Below are 22,193 nucleotides of genomic sequence, written 5' to 3' on the forward strand. Positions count from 1 at the left end.
AGCTAGTGGCAGAACATAAAATCAAAATACAGAAATTGGTTACATTTCTATATGCCAATAATGAAGCAGCAGAAAGAGAAGTTAAGGATTCAATCCCATTTACAGTTGCACCAAAACCCATTAAATACCTAGGAATAAACGTAATCAGAGAGGTAAGAGATCTGTACACTGAAAACTATAGAAAGCATATGAAAGAACTTGAAGAAGACACAAAGAAGTGGAAAAACATTCCATGCTCTTGCAGTAGTAGAAGAACAAATATTGTTAAAATGTATATATTACCCAAAGCAATGTACACATTCAATGCAATCCCTATCAGAACAACACCAGCATTCTTCACAGGACTAGAACAAACAATTCTGAACTTTGTATGGAACCAGAAAAGACCCTCATTAGCCAAAGTAATGTCAAAAAAGAAAACCAAAGCTGGAGGCATTACAGTTCCAGACTTCAAGCTGTAATCATCAAGAGTGGCAGTATGGTATTGGCCCAAAAATAGACACATAGAGCAGTGGAGCAAAATAGAGAACCCAGAAATGGACCCACAAATGTATGGCCAACTAATCTTCAACAGAGCGGGAAAGAATAGCCAATGGAAAAGTCTCTTCAGCAAATGGTGCTGGGAAAACTGGACAGCACCATGCAGAAGAGTGAAACAGGATCACTTTCTTATACCATGCACAAAAATAAACTCAAAATGGATGAAAGACCTAAATATGAGATAGGAAACCACCAAAATCTTAGAGGAGAAAACAGGCAGCAACCTCTTTGACCTCAGCTGCAGCAACTTCTTACTAGACATGTCTCTGGAGGCAAGAGAAAGAAAAGAAAAAATGAACTATCGGAACCTCATCAAGACACAGACTTCTGTATAACGAAGGAAACAATCAACAAAACTAAAAGGCAACCAATGGAATGGGAGAAAATACTTGCAAATGACATATCGGATAAAGGGTTAGTATTCAAATGTATAAAGAACTTGTCAAACTGAACACCCAAAAAACAAATGATCTAGTGGAGAAATGGGCAGAAGAAATGAATAGACACTTTGCCAAAGAAGACATCCAAATGGCTAACAGACGCATGAAAAGATGCTCAACATCACTCATCATCAGGGAAATACAAATTAAGACTACCATGAGATACCACCTCACACCTGCCAGAATGGCTAGATTAACAACTCAGGAAACAACAGATGTTGGCAAGGATGTGGAGAAAAGGGAACACTTTTGCACTATTGGTGGGAATGCAAACTGGTGCAGCCACTCTGGAAAACATTATGGAGCTTCCTCAAAAAATTAAAAGTGGAACTACCTTACAACCAAGTGATTGCACTGCTACGTATTTATCAAAAGGATACAAACATGCTGATTTGAAGGGACACATGCACCCCAATGTTTATAGCAGTGCTATCAATTATAGCAAATTATGGAAAGCGTCCAAATATCCATCAACTGACGAATGGGTAAAGAAGATATGAGATATATATACATATATGTGTGTGTGTGTGTGTACATATATATATATATATACATATATACACACACACAATGGAATTTTCCTTGATGATCAAAAAGAATGAATTCTTGTCATCTGCGACGTCATGCATGGAATTAGAGTGTATTATGTTGATCAAAATAAGTCAGAGAAAGACAAATATTGTATGATTTCCCTCATATGTAGAATTTAAGAAAGAAAACGGATGAACATAGGGGAAGGGAAGGAAATATAAGATAAAAACACAGAGGGAGGCAAACCATAAGAGAGTCTTAAATGCAGAGAACAAACTGAGGGTTGCTGGAAGGGAGATGGGTGGGGGGAATGGGCTAAGTGGGTGATGGGCATTAAGCAGGGCACTAGTTGGGATGTGCTCTAGGTGTTCTATGTAAGAGAGGAATCATTGGGTTCTACTTCTGAAACCAATACTACACTGTATGTTAACTAAATTTAATTTAAATAAATAAATTTAATAAAAAAGAATGCTTGGGGCACCTAGTGGCTCAAAGTTGAGTGTCCAACTTTGGCTCAGGCCATGATCTCGTGGTTCATGAGATCAATCCCCATATCAGGCTCACTGCTGTCAGCCTGTCAGCACAGAGCCTGCTTCAGATCTTCTGTCTCCCTCTTTCTGTCCCTCCCCCACTTGTGGTCTTCCAAGAAATAAATAAATACTAAAAATATTAAAAAAATAAAAAAGAATACTCTATCTTGCAGTTATCCTTTCTATATGAAGGAGAAATAAAGGCTTTCCCAGGCAAACAGCAATGAGGGATTTCATCACCACTAGCCCTGCCTTGCAAGAAATACTGAAAGGAGTTCCTCAAGCTGAAACAAAATGCTAATTAGTGGCATGAAAACTTATAAAAAATACAACATACTGGTAAAGATAAATATTTAGAAAACTCTAATTCTCTAACATAATGTGTTTACCACTGAATGCTATAAGAGTTAAAAGAATATTAAAAATAACTATAGCTATTATAATATATAATAGAAATAGAGGTAAATTATGATATTAGAAATGTAAAAGGAGGAAGCAAAAGGGGGGACCCTTTGTAGGCAATGAAAACTAAATTGCAACCAACATAAAAGACTTTTATTTATGAGATGTATAAGCCTCATGATAACCACAAATCAGAAACATAGAGTAGATTCACAAAAGATTAAAGGGGAAACAGAGTATATCACCACAGAAAACAACAAATTTACAAAGTACTCAGAAACTGAAGGAAAAAGAAACAATAGAAATATAAGGCAAACAGAAAGCAATTAATAAGATGGCAGTAATAGATCCTTACATATCAGTAACATTCCTAATGTAAATGCATTGAACTCACCAATCAAAAGGCACAGAATGGCTAGATGGATTAAAAAAACAAGACCTAACTATATGATGCCTACACGAGATTCACTTCAGCTTTAAGGAGACACATAGGTTCAAAGTGAAGAGATGGAAAAAGATACTCCATGCAAGTGGAAACCAAAAGAACGTGGGGGTAGCTTTACTAATACCAGACAAAATAGACTTTAAACAAAAAATGGTAACAAGAGACAAAGAAGGTCAATATATAATGATAAAAGTGTCTGTTCATCAAGAATATATAACAGTCATAAAAAGATAAGCACTCAACCTCAGAGCACCTAAATATATTAAGCCAATACTAACATATCTGAAGGCAGAAATAGACGATAATGCAATAATAATGGGACATCAGTACCCCACTTTCAGCAATGGGTAGATTATCCAGACAGAAAATCCACCAGGAAACAGTGGGTTTGAAATACACATTAGACCAAATGGGCCAAACAAACATTTACAGAACATTCTATGCAACAGCAGCAGAACATATTCCTTTCAAGAGCACATGGAACAGGATACATCATATGATAGCACACAAAACAAGTCTTGGGAAATTTAAGATTAAAATTATATCCAGTATCTTTTCTGACCACAACGGTATGGAACTAGAAATCAATAAGAGGAGAGTTGGAAATTTCCATATATGGAAATCAACCAACCCACTCCTGAACAACTGATGAGTCAAAGAAAAATTGAAAGGGAAATAGAGAAATATCTCAAAATGAATCGAAGAGGAACACAACATACCATAACCTATGGAATGCTTCAAAAGTAGTTATGAGAGGGAGGTTTATAGCTATAAATAGGTATATTAAGGAAATATGAAAATCTCAAATAAAAACCTTGCCTTTACCCCTCAAGGACTAGAAAAAGAATAAACAAAGCCCCAAATTAGTAGAAGCAGGGAAATAACAAGATCAGAGTGGAAATAAATGAAATAGCAGAAAAATAGTAGAAGAATCAATCAAATGAACAGCTGGTTTTATGAAAAAGACAAAATCGACAAGCCTTTAGTTAAACTAAGAAAGAAAGACTCAAGAAAATAAAATCAGAAATAAAAAAGGAGTCATTAAACCTAACACCACAGTAATGCAAAGAACTATAAGAGATTATGATGAACACGTATATGCCAATGAACTGGATACCTGAGAAGAAATGAATGTATTCTAGAAACATACCAACCACCAAGACTAAATAAATGAGAAATAGAAAATTCTGAACACACAGATAATGAGTACAGAGATTGTATTGATAACCAAACTCTAGACACAGTACACCCCAGGACCAAATGTCTTGAGTGGTAAATTCTACCATACGTTTAAAGAAGAATTAACACCTTTTCAGACTCTTCCAAAAAAAGTGAAAAGGAAGGAATACTCTCAAACTGATTTTATGAGGTCAGCATTATTCTGATACCAAAGGCAGATAAAGGCACTACAAGAATACTATAGACCAATATCTTTGATGAATATAGATGCAAAAATTCTCAACAAGATATTAGCAAACTGAATTTCAGAACACATTAAAAGGATCAAGAAAAATTAAAGATTAAAAGAAAATTAAAAGGCTGTAATGTCATGTCAATTATACCTCAATTTAAAGATAGAAAAAAGGCAAACCAAAGAATGGAAGAAAATGTTTGCAATGTATATGTATGACAATGGACTGGTATCCAGATTATATGAAGACTCTTTTAGCTCAACAGTATGTAAGAGAATGTAATTAAGATGGGCAAAAAGCTTGAACAGTTAACAAAATAATACATTTAATGTTCAATAAGTAAATGAAAAATTGGTCAACATCAGTCATCAAGGAAAGGCAAACTAAAACCGCAATAAGATAGTACTCCTCATTAGAATGGTTAAAATTAAAAAGACTGACGATATCAAGTGTCAAGAAGAATATAGAGCAACTAGAATTCTCATTACTGTTGGTGGTAACTATTTTAGAAAATTGTTTGGAAATTTCATAAGAGGTTACATATGCACCTGCCACACAACAATGAAATTTCATAGGTATGCATTTAAGAGAAGTAAAAATCTATGTTCATACAAAGATTTTTGTATAGAGTTCATAGCAGATTTTTTCATAATAGCCCCAAACTGGAAATACCCTAAAATGTCAGTCAGTAGGTAAATAGAGAAACACAATATGATATGCAATGAAATGCTACTCAACAATACAATTGAATAATTACTTACACTTGCAACAACATGATTGAATTTAAAAATTATGCTGGTGGGGGGGTGCCTGGGTTGCTCAGTCTGTTACATGTCTGACTCTTGATTTTGGCTCAGGTCATGATCTTATGGTTGGTGGGTTCAAGCCCCACATCGGGCTCTATACTGGTATTATGGAGCCTGCTTGGGATTCTCTCTCTCTCTCTCTCTCTCTCTCTCTCTGTCCTTGCCCTGCTTGTGTGCTCTGTCTCTCTTTCTCTCTTTCTCCCTCTCTCTCAGAAAAAAAAAAAAACCTTAAGCATAAATAAATAAATAAACTTGGAAAAGTAAAAAAAAAAATTAGGCTGGGCAAAAGAAGCCATCAACCAAATAATACATAATGTATTATTCCATATATATATAATACATAATGTATTATACATAAATATAAATATAAATATAAAAAATATAATATATATATATCTAAATAATTTATAGTAACTAAAATCAGTGGTTTCCTAGGGGTGGGACAGAGGGAGGGATGGACTGCAAAGGAGCACTGAGAATCTTTTAGGAGGATGAAAATGTTTTGTGCATTGATTGTAGGAATGGTTTCAAGGTTTCAGTGGTTTCAAGTTGGTAAAATTCATCAAAATATGGAAGGATGCATTTTATTGTGCACAAATTATTTCTCAATAAAGTTGACATAAAAAATTTCTGTCCTCTAAATCCTGCTCATACTTATCTCTGCTTCGGTCTTGATTTTTATATCTGGAGTGTACAATATCTTGAGTACCTTACATTCATGGTTGCTTTGCTTTGGACAAGAAAACCATTCTTCCCATTCCATTTAAATGAAAATTGGATCCTGCCTCCTCCACAAGCTTTTAGCTTCCTCATTTTCTTTTTAACGATAGATTTCTTAAAGAAAAATAGGAAGGAAACTTGAAACTTAGCACTTCTGGCTCAATAAACATTTGTTGATGACATAAACTGATGAGTGCATCCCATGCACTTATTATTTAGTCTCACTTCTGCCCTCACAATTTTATGGAAAAATTCTTTTTAAGCTGTATTGATACATTCCAATTACCCAGTCTAGGGTGTATCTCCAGTATATTCATCCTGCTCAGTCCTGTCTAGGGACCTTCTCTTTGTTGACTATCTCTCCTCTCCTACCCATTATGATAATGTGCCTTTAAGTGAACTAGATCATATAAGTACCATGGATCAGAGGCTTAGCAAAGATATGTTTAAAATCCCAGCATCTATTCCACAAATATTTATTGAGGTTTTTCAGTATGCCTGGAAATGTTCTGGTGCTGTGGGTTGATTGATGAATAAGACTCCTTTGTGGAGTTTACATTCTAGGTGAAGGAAGCAGACCATAAATTTGTAAATGCTTGAACAGGCAAAATAACTTCAGATTTTTTTAAGTGCTAAGACAGAAATAAGCAGGTAATAGGAGGGAAAGTAACTTGAGGCTACATTCAATCATGTGGTTGGAGAATATGTGTTTCAGGAATTGTGTCCCTACTGCTCATTATGAGTTGCTTTAGGCTCTTTTTGCAGTGTCCATCCTATTCCAGGTTCTATAAAATTTAATGATCCAGCAATCCCACTTCTGTGTGTTTATCCAAGGTAAAATACTAACTCTAAAAGATCTATGCCATTATATTCATTGCAGCAAAATATGGAAATGACCAAGTATCCAGTGATGGATGGATGGATAAAGAATGTCTGGTATATACATAATAGAATATTATTCAGCTATAAAAAAGAAGGAAATCCTGCCATATGCAGCAACATGGATGGACCCTGAGGGCATTAGGTTAAATGAATTAAGATAGAGAAAGACAGGTATTTATGATCTCACTTATATGTGGAAATTAAAAAACAAAGAACTGAACTCATAGATACAAAGAATAGATTGGTGGTTGCCAAAGGTGGGGGTGGGGTGGGGGATGGACAAAAAGGTGAAGGGGGCCAAGAGGTACAATCTTCCAGTTATAAAATGAATGAGTCCTGGGTATGCAAAGTATGTATAAATATGGTGATTATAGTTGATAATGCTGTATTATATATTTGAAAGTTGTTAAGAGAGTATACCTTAAAAGTTTTCATTGCAAGAAAAAAATTATAACTATATATGGTGATGCAATGTAAACTAGACTTATGGTTGTGATCATGTTTTAATACATACATATATTGAATCATATGCAACTGATACGAATATAATGTTATATGTCAATTATATCTCAATTTTTTACATCTGGGAGTGTGATACTTTTAGCTTTGTTTTTTTTTTTTTTTCCTTAATATTGTTTTGATTACTTGGGGTCTGTTTGTGGTTCCATACAAATTTTAGGATTTTTTTTTGGTTCTAGTTCTGTGAAAGATACTTGTGGTATTTTGAAAGAGATGTCATTGAATCTGTAGGTTGCTTTGGGTGATATGAACATTTTAACAATATTAATTCTTTCAATCTGTGAGCATGGTATGTATTTCCATTTGTGTTGTCTTTGATTTCTTTAATCAATGTCTTATATTTTTCAGAGTAGGTATTTTACCTCTTTGGATAATTTATTTCTAAGTACTGTATTTTATTCTTTTTGATACAATTGTAAATGGGATTGTTTTCTTAATTTCCCACTCTGCTCTTTCGTTAGTTGTATTACAGCAGATTTCTCTATGTTGATTTTGTTTTCTACAACTTCATTGAATTCATTTATTAGTTCTAATAGTTTTTTGGCGGAGCCTTTAGGATTTTCTACATATAGTATCATGTCATCTGCAAATAGTGACAGTATTACTTTTTCCTTACTAATTTGGATGCCTTTCATTTTTTCTTCTGATTGCTACGGCTAGGACTTCCAGTACTATAATGAATAAACGTGGTGAGAGTGGACATCCATGTCTTGTTCCTGATCTAAGGAGAAAGAACTTCCAGCTTTTCATCATTGAGTATGATGTTAAGCTGTGTTTTCTTATATATGGCCTTTATTGTGTTTTTGAGATATGTTCTCTCTATACCCACTTTGTTCAGAATTTTTCTCATGAATAGATGCTGAATTTTATCAAGTGCTTTTTCTGCATCTATTGAGAGGATCATATGATTTTTATTTTCATTTTGTTAATGTGGAGTATCACACTGATTGATTTGTGTATATTGAACCATGCTTGCATTTCTGGAATAAATCCCACTTGATTGTGGTGAACTATTTTTTTAATGTATTGTTGAATTTGGTTTGATAATATTTAAAAAATTTTTTTTAATGTTTATTTGTTTTTGAGAGAGAGACGGACAGACAGACAAAACTTGAATGGGGAAAGAGTAGAGAGAGAGGGAGACACAGAATCCAAAGCAGGCTCCAGGCTCTAAGCTGTCAGCACAGAGCCCAACGTGGGGCTTGAACCCATGAGCTGTGAGATCGTGACCTAAGCTGAAGTCAGACACTTAACTGACTGAGCCACCTAGGCGCCCCGGTTTGCTAATATTTTGTTGAGGATTTTTGCATCCATGTTCATCAGGGATAATGGTCTGTAATTTTCTCTCTCTTTCTTTCTTTCTTTCTTTCTTTCTTTCTTTCTTTCTCTCTTTCTTTTTCTTTTTTCCTTCCTTCCTTCCTTCCTTCCTTCCTTCCTTCCTTCCTTCCTTCCTTCCTTCCTTCCATAATGCTTTTGTTTCTCTTGGTATCAAGGTCATGGTGGCCTCATAGAATGAATTTTGTAGCATTCCTTTCTCTTCTATTTTAGAATAGTTTTGAGAAAGGTTATGTATTAACTCTTCTTTTTTTTTTTTTTTTTGTATTAACTCTTTACATGTTTGGTAGAATTCACCTGTGAAACGATCTGATCCTGACTTTAGTTTGTGCTGACATTTGTTTGTTTGTTTGTTTTATTTGTTTATTATCAGTTCAAATTTGCTACTAGTAATGGGTCTGTTCATATTTTCTGTTTCTTCCTGGTTCAGTCTTGGAAGATGTATGTTTCCCTGAATTTATTTTTTCTAGATTATCCAATTTGTTGTTATATACTTTTTCATGGTAATCTCTTACAATTTTTTGTATTTATATGGTATTCGTTGTAACGTCTCCTTTTTTATTTCTGATACTGTTTATTTGAGTTCTCTTTATTTCTTGATTAGTCTGGCTAAAGGTTTATACATTTTGTTTATCTTTCAAAGAATCAGCTCTTGGTTTATCTTTTCAAAGAATTAACTCTTTTGAAAAATCAGCTTTTGATCTTTTCTAATTTTTAAAAAAAATTCTCATTTATTTCCTCTCTAACCTTTGTTATTTCCTTCCTTCTACTAAATTTAGGCTTTGTTTGTCATTCTTTTTTAGTTCCTCTATGTGAATGGATAGATGAGTTTTTCTTCATTTCTTGAAGTGGGCCTTTATTGCTATAAACTTTCCTCTTAGAACTCCTTTTGCTGTATCCCAAAGATTTTGAATGATAGTGTTTTCATTTTCATTTGTCTCCAACAATTTTATAAATTTTCTCTTTGATTTCTTCATTAATCCATTGATTGTGTAGTAACAGGTTATTTAGCCTCCACTTTATGTTTCTTCTAGCTTTTTCCTTGTAATTGATTTTTAGTTTCAAACCACTGTGTTGAGAACAGATGTTTGATATGATTTTAATTTTAAATTTATTGAGACTTGTCTTGTGACATATCATGTGATCTATTTTGGAGAACATTCCATGTGCACTTGAAAAGAATGTGCATTCTGCTGTTTTTGGGTGGAATGTTCTTTATGTATCTGTTAAGTCCATCTGGTCTAAGGTGTTGTTCAAAGCCACTATTTTTTTTTTTTACTGATTTTATATCTGGATGATCTATCCCCTTTAATGTAAGTGGTTGTTAAAGGCCCCTACTATGACTGTGTTATTGTAAATTTCTCTCTTTATGATTGTTAACATTTGCTTTATATATTTAGGTACTCCTATGTTGGGTGTATAGATATTTATAATTGTTGTAACCCTTTGTTGGATTGATCCCTTTATCATATGTAGTTACCTTTTTTTGTCTCTTGTTATGGTCTTTGTTTTAATGTGTATGTAATCTGACTATTGCCACCCCAGCTTTTTTTTACTTCCATTTGCATGGAATGCCTTTTTCCATCCATCCCTGTATGTATCTTTAGGTCTGAAATGAGTCTTTAAGCAACATTAGATGCATCTTATTTTTTTATCCATTTGCTACCCTATATATTTTAATGGGAGCATTTAGTCCATTTATATTTAAAGTAATTTTTTTTAAAGTAGGCTTCACATCCAGCATGGAGCCCAATACAGGGCTTGAACTCATGACCCTGAGATCAAGACCTGAGCTGAGATTGGGGTGCCTGGGTAGCTCAGTTGGTTGAGTGACCAACTTCAGCTCAGGTCATGATCTTGCGGCTTGTGAGTTCGAGCCCCACATCGGGCTCTGCGCTGACCGCTCCGACCCTGGAGCCCATTTTAGATTCTGTATCTCCCTCTCTCTCTACCCCTCCCCCCACTCATGCTCTGTCTCTCTTTTCTTCAAAAATAAATAAACACTAAAAAAAAAAAAAAACAAACCTGAGCTGAAATCAAGGGTCAGATGTTTGACTGGGCAACCCAGGAGCCTCCTCTTCAATTTTCTTTCACCCTCTGGCCCTCCTGGAGTTGATCCCCACTATTTTTCAAAGTCAGTTGTTATGGGGACACACCTTCCAAGTGGGGGTCTCCAGGGCTGGGTGCCCGGTATGGGATTTTATCACCTTGCTCCTCCATGCTTATGATATTGCTCCTGTTTGCAAGTAGTCCCACTCAGAGTTTGGTTCCTGATTGCATCTCTATCCCAAAGAAGGCCAAAGGGGCCTTCTCTCTATGCCTAGCTATGGAAGATCTGTTCGCCAGTCTTCAGATCATTTTCAGAGTGAGTTGCAATACTATAGTTGTTGCCTTGTTGTGTCTTTAGGAGGAGGTGAACTCAGGATTCTCCTAGTTGGCTATCTTTTCTGTCTTCCTTTCCCAGTTATCATCTTAAGGTGTATACCACAGAAATAACCAGGTTTCCTTTTCAATTGCATTATAATGAACTCTCATCAGATCTTTAACCATAGCCATTATTTTTTTTCTTTTTAAGTTTATTTATTTATTTTGAGAGAGAGAGAGAGAGAGCGCAGGAGGGGTGGAGAGAGAGGGAGAGAGAGAGAATCCCAAGCAGGCTCTGCACTGCAGGGCTTGAACCCATGAACTGTTGGACACTCATCTGACTGAGCCACCCAGGCATCCCTAACCATAGCCATTCTTAGTCTTTTGTCATTTACAGACACTTATTGTTTTATTCTGATGCTTTGCAACATGTTCCTGTAAAAGTGGTTCATCTTCAAGGAGACTAATGGAAACGACTCTAACAAGTACAGGTCTCTGAAACCTTTCCGATCATACCAGTAAATTGGGTGTGAATTTGTAGAGCTCTAATGCAGAAACTAATGACTTATGAAACTGCTAACAAAAGATCAAGATCAATAAGAAATAATTACATGGAACTGAAGAACTGATGCGGATAGTTATAATTTTATATGATTTTTTTTTTTTTGGTTGGAAACATTGGTTCTTTGTGTTTTGTTTTCCCAGATTTAAGGACACCCTTTTCTCTTTTCTCCCAAGCTACCAGCAGTTTGGTAAAATATACCTTTGTGAACAAAGGTGAAAAATTTATCTTTTTCTCTCTTTCTGATACCTTCAGAATTTAGAAGCTTTCAATATGGTGTTAAGTATACTCTTAAGTATTCTTATTTCATGACAATATAGTTATGCATAAATTTAATAAGAATCTATTGTCCTTCAAACTGATATTTATCAGAGGGGAAGTGGGTAGGAAGATGAGTAAAAGAGGTGATGGGGATTAAAGAATACACTTAACATGATGAGAACTGAGTAATATATAGAATTGTTGAATCACTATATCGTACACTTGAAGCTAATATAACACTGTGTGTAAACTATACTGGAATTAAAATCTAAAACTTAAAAAAAAAGAATCTGTTCTCATAACAGCACACAATTGGAAACATTAGTTATATTACCAAGGCTTTGATTGGAATGTCATCTTTGGGAGAGATGTAATACTCAGATATGTAATAGACTCAGATATGACCACACAGCTTTAAGGAACTAAGGTTGACTTTATGGAACCAATAAACATTGGCCTAGTACCTTGCTTACATGGTTCCCAGAAGCTTTAGCAGGTGAATAAGGAAAGTCACTTCTTGGCAGTCCCAGGAACCTCAGGTTATTTAAGATGGTTTGACAAGAGAGGAATTCACCCAAATCTATAGGTATTGCAGGTAAAGTCTAATGGCTAGCACTTGGCTTGGCTTCCTAGCCTTGAGAGGTTTTTAAAAGTCTAGTCTAAGATTCTTTATGAAAAATTCTAGCAATGCAGACTGAAGAGCCTATATGGTTAATTACTATTCTTGGTGCATTTACGTAAGTAATCAGGTTAACTTAATGAGACTAGACTTATTGTGCAAACAAATTAGTTTTAGTTTGGTTATTTCTGATAGAAACAGGGGTGCCTGGAGAGAGAGAAATTATGTTTTAGCAAAAACCATAGTGCACCCTGGTGGGTATCAGATTCTAGTTCTATTAGTTGTCTTTGAGGTTCTGTTTTCTACCTATAAACTGGACTGGACTCTGAATTCTTCTAGTTTCCTTCAATATTTGGCTACAGCTGTCTAAACTAACATTTCCAATTTTCTCTCACCTTCCTGCCTTGGAATCATTGAGAAACTACCCTTTTCTAGAGGCTCTGCAAGGTTAAGTTGGACAACTTGATATAAACTTCTAAGAAATCACCCCAACGACTCATGTGTAGGTAACTCCATTCTGGTTGCTGTGTGGGCCATTCAGAAAGACCATCAGAGACATTCAAATTGTAAACCAGGAAAACCTGGCAGACTGCCACAGCCTGCCCTCACTCCATTTGAAGATGTTTTGAGCCTGACATCTAGAAATGTTCTTCACTGGCTGCCTTCACACCTCAGAAACTGGAATTATAGTTGATTCCAATCAACCATTGTTTCTGTTTTGTTTCCACAGAAAAGCCTCATTAAATATTGGATTGCTTATGCAATATAAGCCTAATTTTGGGAGCCTACTGTCTCCTGAAATGGGTTTAATGAAAGTGATCCATTGTCAGAACTAAGAGACTGGTTCAGGGAAATGGAGCAACCTACCAACTCAATTTCTGGACTGTGAGACTTCTTGGGGAAGTTTCAAAGGCAGGACTGAAGGGGAGTAGAATATGCCACCCCAAAATGTGCCACTTTGGCATGTGGATTGTTTTGAGCTGAAGGCAATTAAGAACCAGTAGATTCCAGAAAAAGCTTTTTACCTGTTTCTTAATTGCTTAGAGAATTTAAATAGGGGATTTGTCCCAGAAAGAGAGCTATTATCAGAAATAACTTTTTATATCAGAAAGACTTATCTGCATTGCATGGCAAACATTTGTTTGCCAAACATTTATTGTCATATTCCTGTGAGTTGTCTTCCTTCCCTTTGAAACCCTAGGCCCCTAATTCCTTCTCATTAGCTCAATAGCTTTAATTTCCTGATTGCTTTGATTCTTCATGTCTTTGTGGGACTCCTGTATATACATAATTAAATTTGGTTTTCCTCTGTTAATCTGTCTTGTGCCAATTTAATTATTAGACCAGCCAACCAATCTAAAACTGGAAGGAGACAAAAGAAAATTTTTCCTCCCCTACATCATTATTTACATGAACCCTTCCCCATCTTCTCTGCCCAGGACTCTATACTCCTGACCCAGTTCAAGGTTCTCCTTATTTGTGAAGACTTCCTTCATACTTCTAGGTTGAGTTAATACCTAGGTTGAGTTTACAATAGCATCTGATGCTTACATGAATCATTATAACAATATTAAATTTTTCTGAGTCCTTCTGGAAATATGTTCTGGTAAAGGCTTACTGCAAAGAACCGCTTTTCTCCATATCACTTAGTTAAGACTCATGGATGGAGGTCTCCCTTTTTAACTTACTAATAATGAGGACAGACATGGACCCTTTAAATTCCCATTTTGTCTCATAAAACATTAGCTGAGCTGTTTGTCCACACTGATCAATCTAAGTAAAGTGTTTGTAATTTAACTAAACATTAGTTAAGCTTCTCTGCTTTCTCCAGGGCTCTTAACTTTGATCAACTCTTAACTTGACTCAGCACACAACTACTTAATCAGGGAAAAACATTACTGGATTATTCCACTCCCTCTATAGCCTGTTCTTTCTAGCCTTGTTGACATTTCCCCATAGAAGAAAATTCCTTTCTGCCTGACCTTTAAGATGCTTGCACCTCTGTGGTTAGATTGTTTTGCTTATTGCAGGTCTCCTTCTCCTTATGGCAATAATACTTTCAAACAAAGTATTTTTTTTAATCTAAGTTACTTGTTTGTGTAGATAATATTCTGCCTCTGTAGCTGCTTATCAGAACAGTGACAATGCCAGATTCATATTTGTGTTCTTAGTATGTCTTTTTTTAAAATTTATTTATTTATTTATTTTGAGAGAGAGAGAGAGAGAGAGAGAGAGAGAGAGAGAGAGAGAGCAAAGGAGGGGGAGAGAGAGAGAGAGAGAGAAAATCCCAAGCTCAGTGCAGAGCCTGACATGGGGCTTGAACCCATAAATTGGGAGATGGTGACTTGCACCAAAGTCAGACACCCAAACGACTGAGCCACCTGGGCTCCCCAGTGTTCTTAATATGTCTTAATCTGCCTGTGTCTCTGTTCGCTATGACTATTTTCAGTAATTTCTGTAGATACGTATTTTAGTTTCTGAGTCTGTTGTATCTCTCTGTTTACCCCATTTTCTTCCTTTTTTTTCATCTATCTGTCTCCTTAAAGTAAACTTTTCATCTTCAATTTGCTCCAGGGAGACTAGAGAGAAGGTAGAGTAGGTTCCTTCCTTGAGCCTTGTAGGATGGTGACTAACCTCCAGCCCAGACTCTGTCTCCCTCTGCGTCAGGGGCCTCAATTTATGAAAAACTGTTTCACTTTTCTTTTTGTTGGTTGTTTTGCTTAAAAAAAAATCAGTGGAATGCAACAAAAGTGGTTCTGAAAGGCAAGTTTACAGTAATAAATGAATATATTAAGACATTATTATAAAGATCTCAAATAAACACCTAACATTACACCTCAAGGAACTAGAAAAACAGAAGCAAATTAAGCCCAAATTTAGCAGAAGGAAGGAAATAATAAAAATCAGTGGAAGTACATGAAATAGATACCAGAAAATAATAGAAAAGATGAATGAAACTAAAAACTGGTTCTTCAAAAAGATAAAATTGGCAAACCTTCAACTAGACTAAGAACAAAAGAAGACCCAAATAAATAAAGTTAGAAATGAAAGAAGAGACATTACAATTGACACTATAGAAATATAGAGAATAATTAGACTACTGTGAAAATTACATACCAACCAATTACATAACCTAGAAAAAATGAATACATTTCTAGAAACACACAACCTACCAAGACTGAATCAGGAAGAAATAGAAAATTAAAAAAAAATTTAATGTTTATTCATCTCTGAAAAAGAGAAACAGAACATGAGTTGGGGAGGGGCAGAGAGAGAGGGAGACACAGAATCTGAAGCAAGCTCCAGGCTCTGAGCTGTCAGCACAGAGCCTGATGTGGGGTTCGAACCCATGAACCCTGAGATCCTGACCTGATCCAAGGTCAGACACCTAACTGACTGAGCCACCCAGGCACCCCAGAAATGGAAAATTTGAAAAGACCCATCCATACCAGTCAAGAGATTGAGATAGTAATCAAAAAAAACCCTCCCCACACTAAAACTCCTGGACCAGTTTCCCTAGAGCATTCTGAACATTTCTAGAATTAACACCAATTCTCAAACTCTTTCAAAATATTGAGGAAGACGGAACACTTCTTAACTTATTCTACAAAACCAACATTACCTTGATATCAAAACCAGATGAGCATATCACAAGAAAACTATAGACCAGTATTTCTGATATAGATGAAAAAAATTCTCAATAAAATATTAGCGAACCAAACTTAACACATTAAAAGGATTATACACGATGAACAAGTGGGACTTATCCCTGGGATGTGAGGATGGCCCAACATATGTAAATCATTAATCACATCAATAACTAATCACATGAATCACATCAATAAAATGAAAAGTAAAAATCTCACATTTATGTGACTCACATCTCAATAGATGCAGAAAAGCATTTGATAAAATACAATATCTTTTCATAGTAAAAGTCCTTAACAGATTGGGTATCAAAGTAACATACCTCAACATAATAAAAGCCATATACAACAAATCCACTGCTAACATAATCAATGGAAAAAAATTGCAATGTTTTTTTCAGCTCTGGAGACAAGATTGCCTACTCTCAGTACTCCTATTCAATATAGTACTGGAAGTCCTAGCTACAGCGGTTGGGCAAAACAAGAAATAAAAGGCATCCAAATCAGGAAGGAGGAAGTGACATAGTTGCTGTTTGCTGGTAATATGATCTTGTATGTAGAAATCCCAATGAGTCAGTCAAAAAGGTATTGGAACTAATGATTGATTTTAGTAAAGTGGCAGGTTACAAAATCAGTTTACAGAAATCAGTGGTATTCCTTTGCACTAATGATTAAGCATTAGAAAAAAGAAATAGTTTCAGGGGAGTTAAGATGGCAGTGTAGTAGGAGGATCCTTGGCTTGTCTTGTCCCTTGAACACAGCTAGATAACTATCAAATCATTCTGAATATCCAAGAAATCAACCTGAGGATTGACAGAACAAACTCCATAACTAGAGGGAGAGAAGAGGCAACACTGAGGAAGGTAGGAAGTGCAGAGATGTGACTTGGGGGAGAAATGGATTGTGGGTACTGCAGAGGGGAAAGAGCCCTGATTGCAGAGAGAGACCAGAGAGAGTGGGGTGCACAGAGATACGCCTGAGAAAACTTCCCCAAAGCCATTGGCTGGGAAAACGAGAGGAGCTGATTTTTGTACTTTTGCAACTAGTGGGGCTCAAAGACTGGAGCTTTAGAGGTTGGCATGCATGACTGGAAGAGAGACCTGAGGGCATTGCCCTACTGCTGGAGAGAAGGCAGGCAAGCAACCTCGGGGGTAAATGATGCAATCTGAGGATCACCTAAGGCACACCAGGAGAGACTGTTGGATCTTCTTGGAGCGCATCTGTGAGAGGTGGCATTTGCAGGGATGCCTCTTTAAGGAAAACAGAGCCAGTGAGCACCATTTCCCTTCCCTACCTTCAGCATAGGAGCAGAGATGCCTGCTGAGGGTGGTTAACCCAGACACTGGCTCCTTAGATGGTTTTGCTCCAAATCCTACACCTTTGCGCTCAGGTGCATCTGTTGTTCTTGGTCAAAACTGCCTATGTCCCAGCACAGAGAGACACTCCCCCAGAAGACCAAGGCAGGCCCCCACCACAGCACATTCCTAAAGTTTAGAGTTTTAAAAGTCAGAAGGCTTGGCTTAGGATAGAGCCCAAAGTACACTGTGCTGGTCCAGGCAGTCAAGAAACCTGGAGACAGACAGCGTGAAACATGATTTGAGGAACATTAGGGGACACATGAGGGGAAATTATTCACTCTTCCGGAAGTTCTTTGAGAGAAGATAGCACAGAGACCTCTCTTTGGGGACAAAGGAGCTGGCTGGCACCATGTCCCTCCCCACCTCCAGCATAAATAAACTTCAATAACAGCACAGCCACCACTGACTGCCTAACTTGTTTACAACATGTCCCACCGCCCTGCACCCTGCTGGTTCTGCCTTTCTTGGGCAAGTGTGCCTAACACCGGTGCAATGGGCCCCTTCTGCAGAGTCAGCAGAAACCCCCACCTGCACCCCGTTCTGCAAGGCTTCAGTTATAGTGGAAGTGGCATCAGATCTCATTTAATAATCTAACCAGTGCATGGCTAGTTAAAACTCACCACACTCTGGCTAAGGTCCAAACACTGCCCATTGCAAGCAAGGTAAGCCTGTTAGAAATGACTGATTTGAGGTATAAAGAGGTACCTGCAGGGATCAGATTCTGTACAGTAGAAAAAAATAGGGCTTTTACACTAAAATCTCTAGGGTAATAACCTTCTACATTGACCTCATTTTGTAACAACTGGACCCTGGCCGATACTTCTCTGCCCTTTGCTGACTCTGCTTCCATCCCCTTGTACTTTTCCCGTTGCTACAGGCAGAAGCCTACATGGAAACCTGGTATTTTGATTTTGAAAATCTCTGGATCTAGAAACTGAGATGAATATGACAGCTTTTGAGGACTTTTGTTACCAAAAGACCCAATACTTTGCTCTATCATCTCTGTCACAGTGTACATACTTTACCCTGAGCTCATGCAGAAGGTAAAGTGGCCAATTTGTAATTTTCTTCTTGAGTTCAAGGTAGGAAGAAAAAAACCCATTATTTGTGCAACCTTACCTACTCTAAGCCCAGGTGAACATGCCTTATTTTTCCTACTTTCATGCTTTATGGTTCCTGGTTGTATAAGTGTTTGTGTTTGGGAATATAAATAAAAATATGTATAAAATGTGTGGTAATATGTGCATGGGATATACACTTATTGATTTGTTACATAGATTTTTATTGAAAAAGTTATCTGTGTCAAGAGATGGGGATAAAGTCACTGAGAATCTTTGTCTTAAGAATTCATAAACTAGAAAAAAACAGCGACTTGAAAGTAAATATATATTGTATGACAGAAAATATGTATGAATAGTGGTAGGTATAAAACCTAGAGAAACAGAGAGATGGGAAATAACAGCTCAGCTTAGTAGACTTCTCGAAAGATTGGGTGAAGAAGTGTCAGAGGAGAATACTGAAGGATGACTAGGAGTTTATCTAGATGATAAGGCAGAAGTGAACTTCGATAGAGGAAATGGCACAGGCAAAGACACAGATTCCTGTACCTTTGGGTATAGCAGGGACATGAATTAGCAGTTAGGAAATGGGGAAGGATGGCCTTTCAGACAGCCGCAGTCAGGTAGAGATGCTGTAGGATTTGATCAGGCATTTGGACTTCAGTCTATAAGCAACGGAGAATCACTGAATTGATTTAATGGGGGAATTGAAAATGATACGATTGTCACTTTCTAAAGATTATTCTATTCTATTATTAAAAATTTATCTTGAGAGGGAGAGAGAGACTGAGAGAGAGAAGGAGAGAGAATGAGAGAGAGAACATGAGCAGGGGAGGGGCAGAGAAAGAGGAAGAGAGAGAGAATCCCAAACAGCCTCTGCACTGCCAGCACAGAACCCAAACTAATGAACTGTGAGATCATGACCTGAGCCAAAATGAAGAGTTGGGCACTTAACCAACAGAGCCACCCAGGCGCCCCTCTTCTATTCTGTTTTTTTTTTTTGAAAGAGCAATACAGGAGGCAGAGAGATCATAGAAGTATAACAGAAAGTATAGGGTCAGAAAATAGGTTGATGATAACTGGGAATAGAGAGGAGGGGAGAAATTTGAGATCTGAGATATAACCTAGTGACGATTTCACCTGTCTAGTAGGTAGAAAGGAAAGGAAGGGAGAGAAATGTCTCCCCTTTTCAGCCTGAGAGACTGTCTTAGTATTTGTGTCCATATAAGAAAGAAAGGGAGAATTTATGTAGAAAATAAATTATGGAAAAAACAGAGGAGTAAAATAGTTTCAATTTTTGTTGTCCTAAATTGAAAGTTAAATGAGAAGATGTGTGTAGAGTGACTGGTTCATATTTGTGCATTAAGTAATATATATTTGTTATTATTACAGATAATTAATACTTGTCATATACCAAATAATAACTGTGTTTATATAAGTTATTACATTTAATTCTTACAGCAAATGGAGAAATTAGATACTAATATCCTCATTTTATAGATGTGGAAACTGAGGTTTGTGTAACTGAAATTACTTACTCAAGATGATCTATATGTTAATTCATAGAACTCATATTCAAACCAAGTTGTCTGTTCTCAAAACTTATACTATCATCATCATCATCATCATCATTTCTAATATATATGTAAGGAAATTGTCAGTGAGGTCCTGTAAGATGTTTGATGTGTAAATCAGAACTCTGGAAAAAAAAGCCTCAGTTGCTTATGGAGATTTAGAAGTCATCAACAATTAAATGATAGCCGAAGTCAGAAGAAATGCGGTCTTTCAAGGTGTAGACTCAGAAAGTGAAAAAATGAAGGAAATGTCAATATTAAATGATGAGCAGAAGGAAAAAGATGATAAAGGAAAGGATGTCACTAGAGAAAAAAACGAATAAGAGAAAGCAAGGGAGAATGCATCTTCAAGAGTATCCATAGTTTTAATTATGACTGAGAGATCAAGCAAGATAACCAAAAGAAAAATCAGTATGTTTGGCCGTTGAAAGGTGTCTTTGAATTGTGCAGAACAGATTCATTGGAGAGATGAAAAGCACACTACATGGAGAAGCTTAGAGTGAAGGGTAAGATGATAAATATATGTATTCTTTTATTAGAAGGAAAACCAATAGCATAGGAGATAGGGAAGATAAAGGGAGAAAAGAGGTTGTAATTGTTAGAGAAATAGCCAGAGAAGAAGTTTGTGAAGTTTTGAGCACAGGGAATACCCTTATTGTAGCTAAGGCAATTTTTTTTTTAAAGACAACTCTTCCCTCTGAGGAAAGGATGGATTGCTACAGGTTTGTAGGTATGTGTGGTCAGAGAGGTGAGTGGTTTAATTTATTTACGTTGAGGCTTTTAATTTCTCCGTGGTATGGTCAGAGAGACAGAATCCTGAGAGTGATGAGATGGAACCGGTTGGGTTAGGGTGGGGACTAGGAAAGAATTCTGTTCCCCCAGCTATGGAAGGGGTATTGGAAAGACACAAGGAAATAGTAAAGAAGGGTGCCAAGGTTTGTGGAAACACTGGCTGTAATAAGAAACTTTTGCATTTGTTGTGATTATTCTGTAGTTTAACCTAGTAACTGGCATATAAGTGAGACAAAAATCAAATATTAACTGACTTTAGGTTCAGGAAATTAGACTTAAAAGAATCAAATGAAGAAGAGTTGTGATAAAGAGGAGTGTCAACTTGCCAAAAACTCTAACTAATGAACGAACTAACTAACCAACTAATGAGGATACAGTTGGGGGTCCCTGGTGGCTCAGTCAGTTAAGCATTCAACTTCAGCTCAGGTCATGATCTCACGGTTTGTGTGTTTGAGCCCTGCATCAGGCTCTGTGCTGATAGCTCAGAGCCTGGAGCCTGCTTCAGATTGTGTCTCCCTCTCTCTGTCCCTTCCCTGCTTGCGCTCACTCGCGCACTCTCTCTCTCTCTCTCTCTCTCAAAAATAAATACAAGAAAAAAAATAATAAAATTGATGAACCTCTATTAGACTTATCCAAAAGAAAAGAGAAAGGAACCACATAAATAAAATCACAAATGAGAGAGGAGAAATAACAAACAATACCACAGAAATATAAACAATTATAAGAGAATGTATTAAAAATCATATGCTCTCATATTGGACAATCTGGAAGGAATGGATTAATTTCCAGATACATATTAATTACTAAAACTGAAACAGGAAGAAATAGAAGACTTGAACAGACTGATAACCACCAAAGAAATTAAATCAGTAATTAAAAATCTCCCAAGGAACAGAATTCCAGGACCAGATGGCTTCACAGGGAAATTGTCCCAAACATTAAAGAAGAGTTAATATCTCTTCTTCTTAAACTGTTCCAAAAAAGAGAATGGGAGGAAAACTATCAAACTCATTCTAGGAAGCCAGGATTATGTTGACAAGGACTCCAGTATAAAAGAGAATTACAGGCCAATATCCCTGATGAACATGGATGCAAAAATTGTCAACAAGTACTAGCAAATCAAATTCAATAGTATATTAAAAGAATTATTCACCATGATCAAGTGGGATTTATTCCTGGGGTGCAAGGTTGTTTAATATTTACAAATCAATTAACGTGATACAGTACATTAATAAGAACCACATGATCCTCTCAATAGATGCAGAAAAAGCATTTCACACAGTACACCATCCATGAATGATAAAAAACCTTCAACAAAGTAGTGGTGGAGGGAACATACCTCAACATAATAAAGGCCTTGTGAAAAAACCACAGCTATTTTTATCCTCAATGAGGA

General features: G+C 36.5%; 1 protein-coding gene across 2 annotated transcripts in view; it reads right to left on the reverse strand.

Moving 5' to 3' along the window:
* Window positions 1–22,193, reverse strand: part of LOC115526496 (interferon-induced very large GTPase 1-like) — a 59,440-nt gene that overhangs the window by 19,281 nt on the left and 17,966 nt on the right. Inside the window, exon 1 of one of the 2 annotated variants that reach the window (XM_030333876.1) lies at window positions 711–745. The exons of the other annotated variant lie outside the window; for it this stretch is intronic. The gene's annotated coding sequence lies outside the window, so the exon portion shown is untranslated. Of the gene's footprint in view, window positions 1–710; window positions 746–22,193 lie in introns of those variants that run through there. 2 annotated transcript variants of the gene reach the window in all.

Source organism: Lynx canadensis, chromosome D1, assembly GCF_007474595.2.
Source record: "Lynx canadensis isolate LIC74 chromosome D1, mLynCan4.pri.v2, whole genome shotgun sequence".
Taxonomy (NCBI): Eukaryota; Metazoa; Chordata; class Mammalia; order Carnivora; family Felidae; genus Lynx; species Lynx canadensis.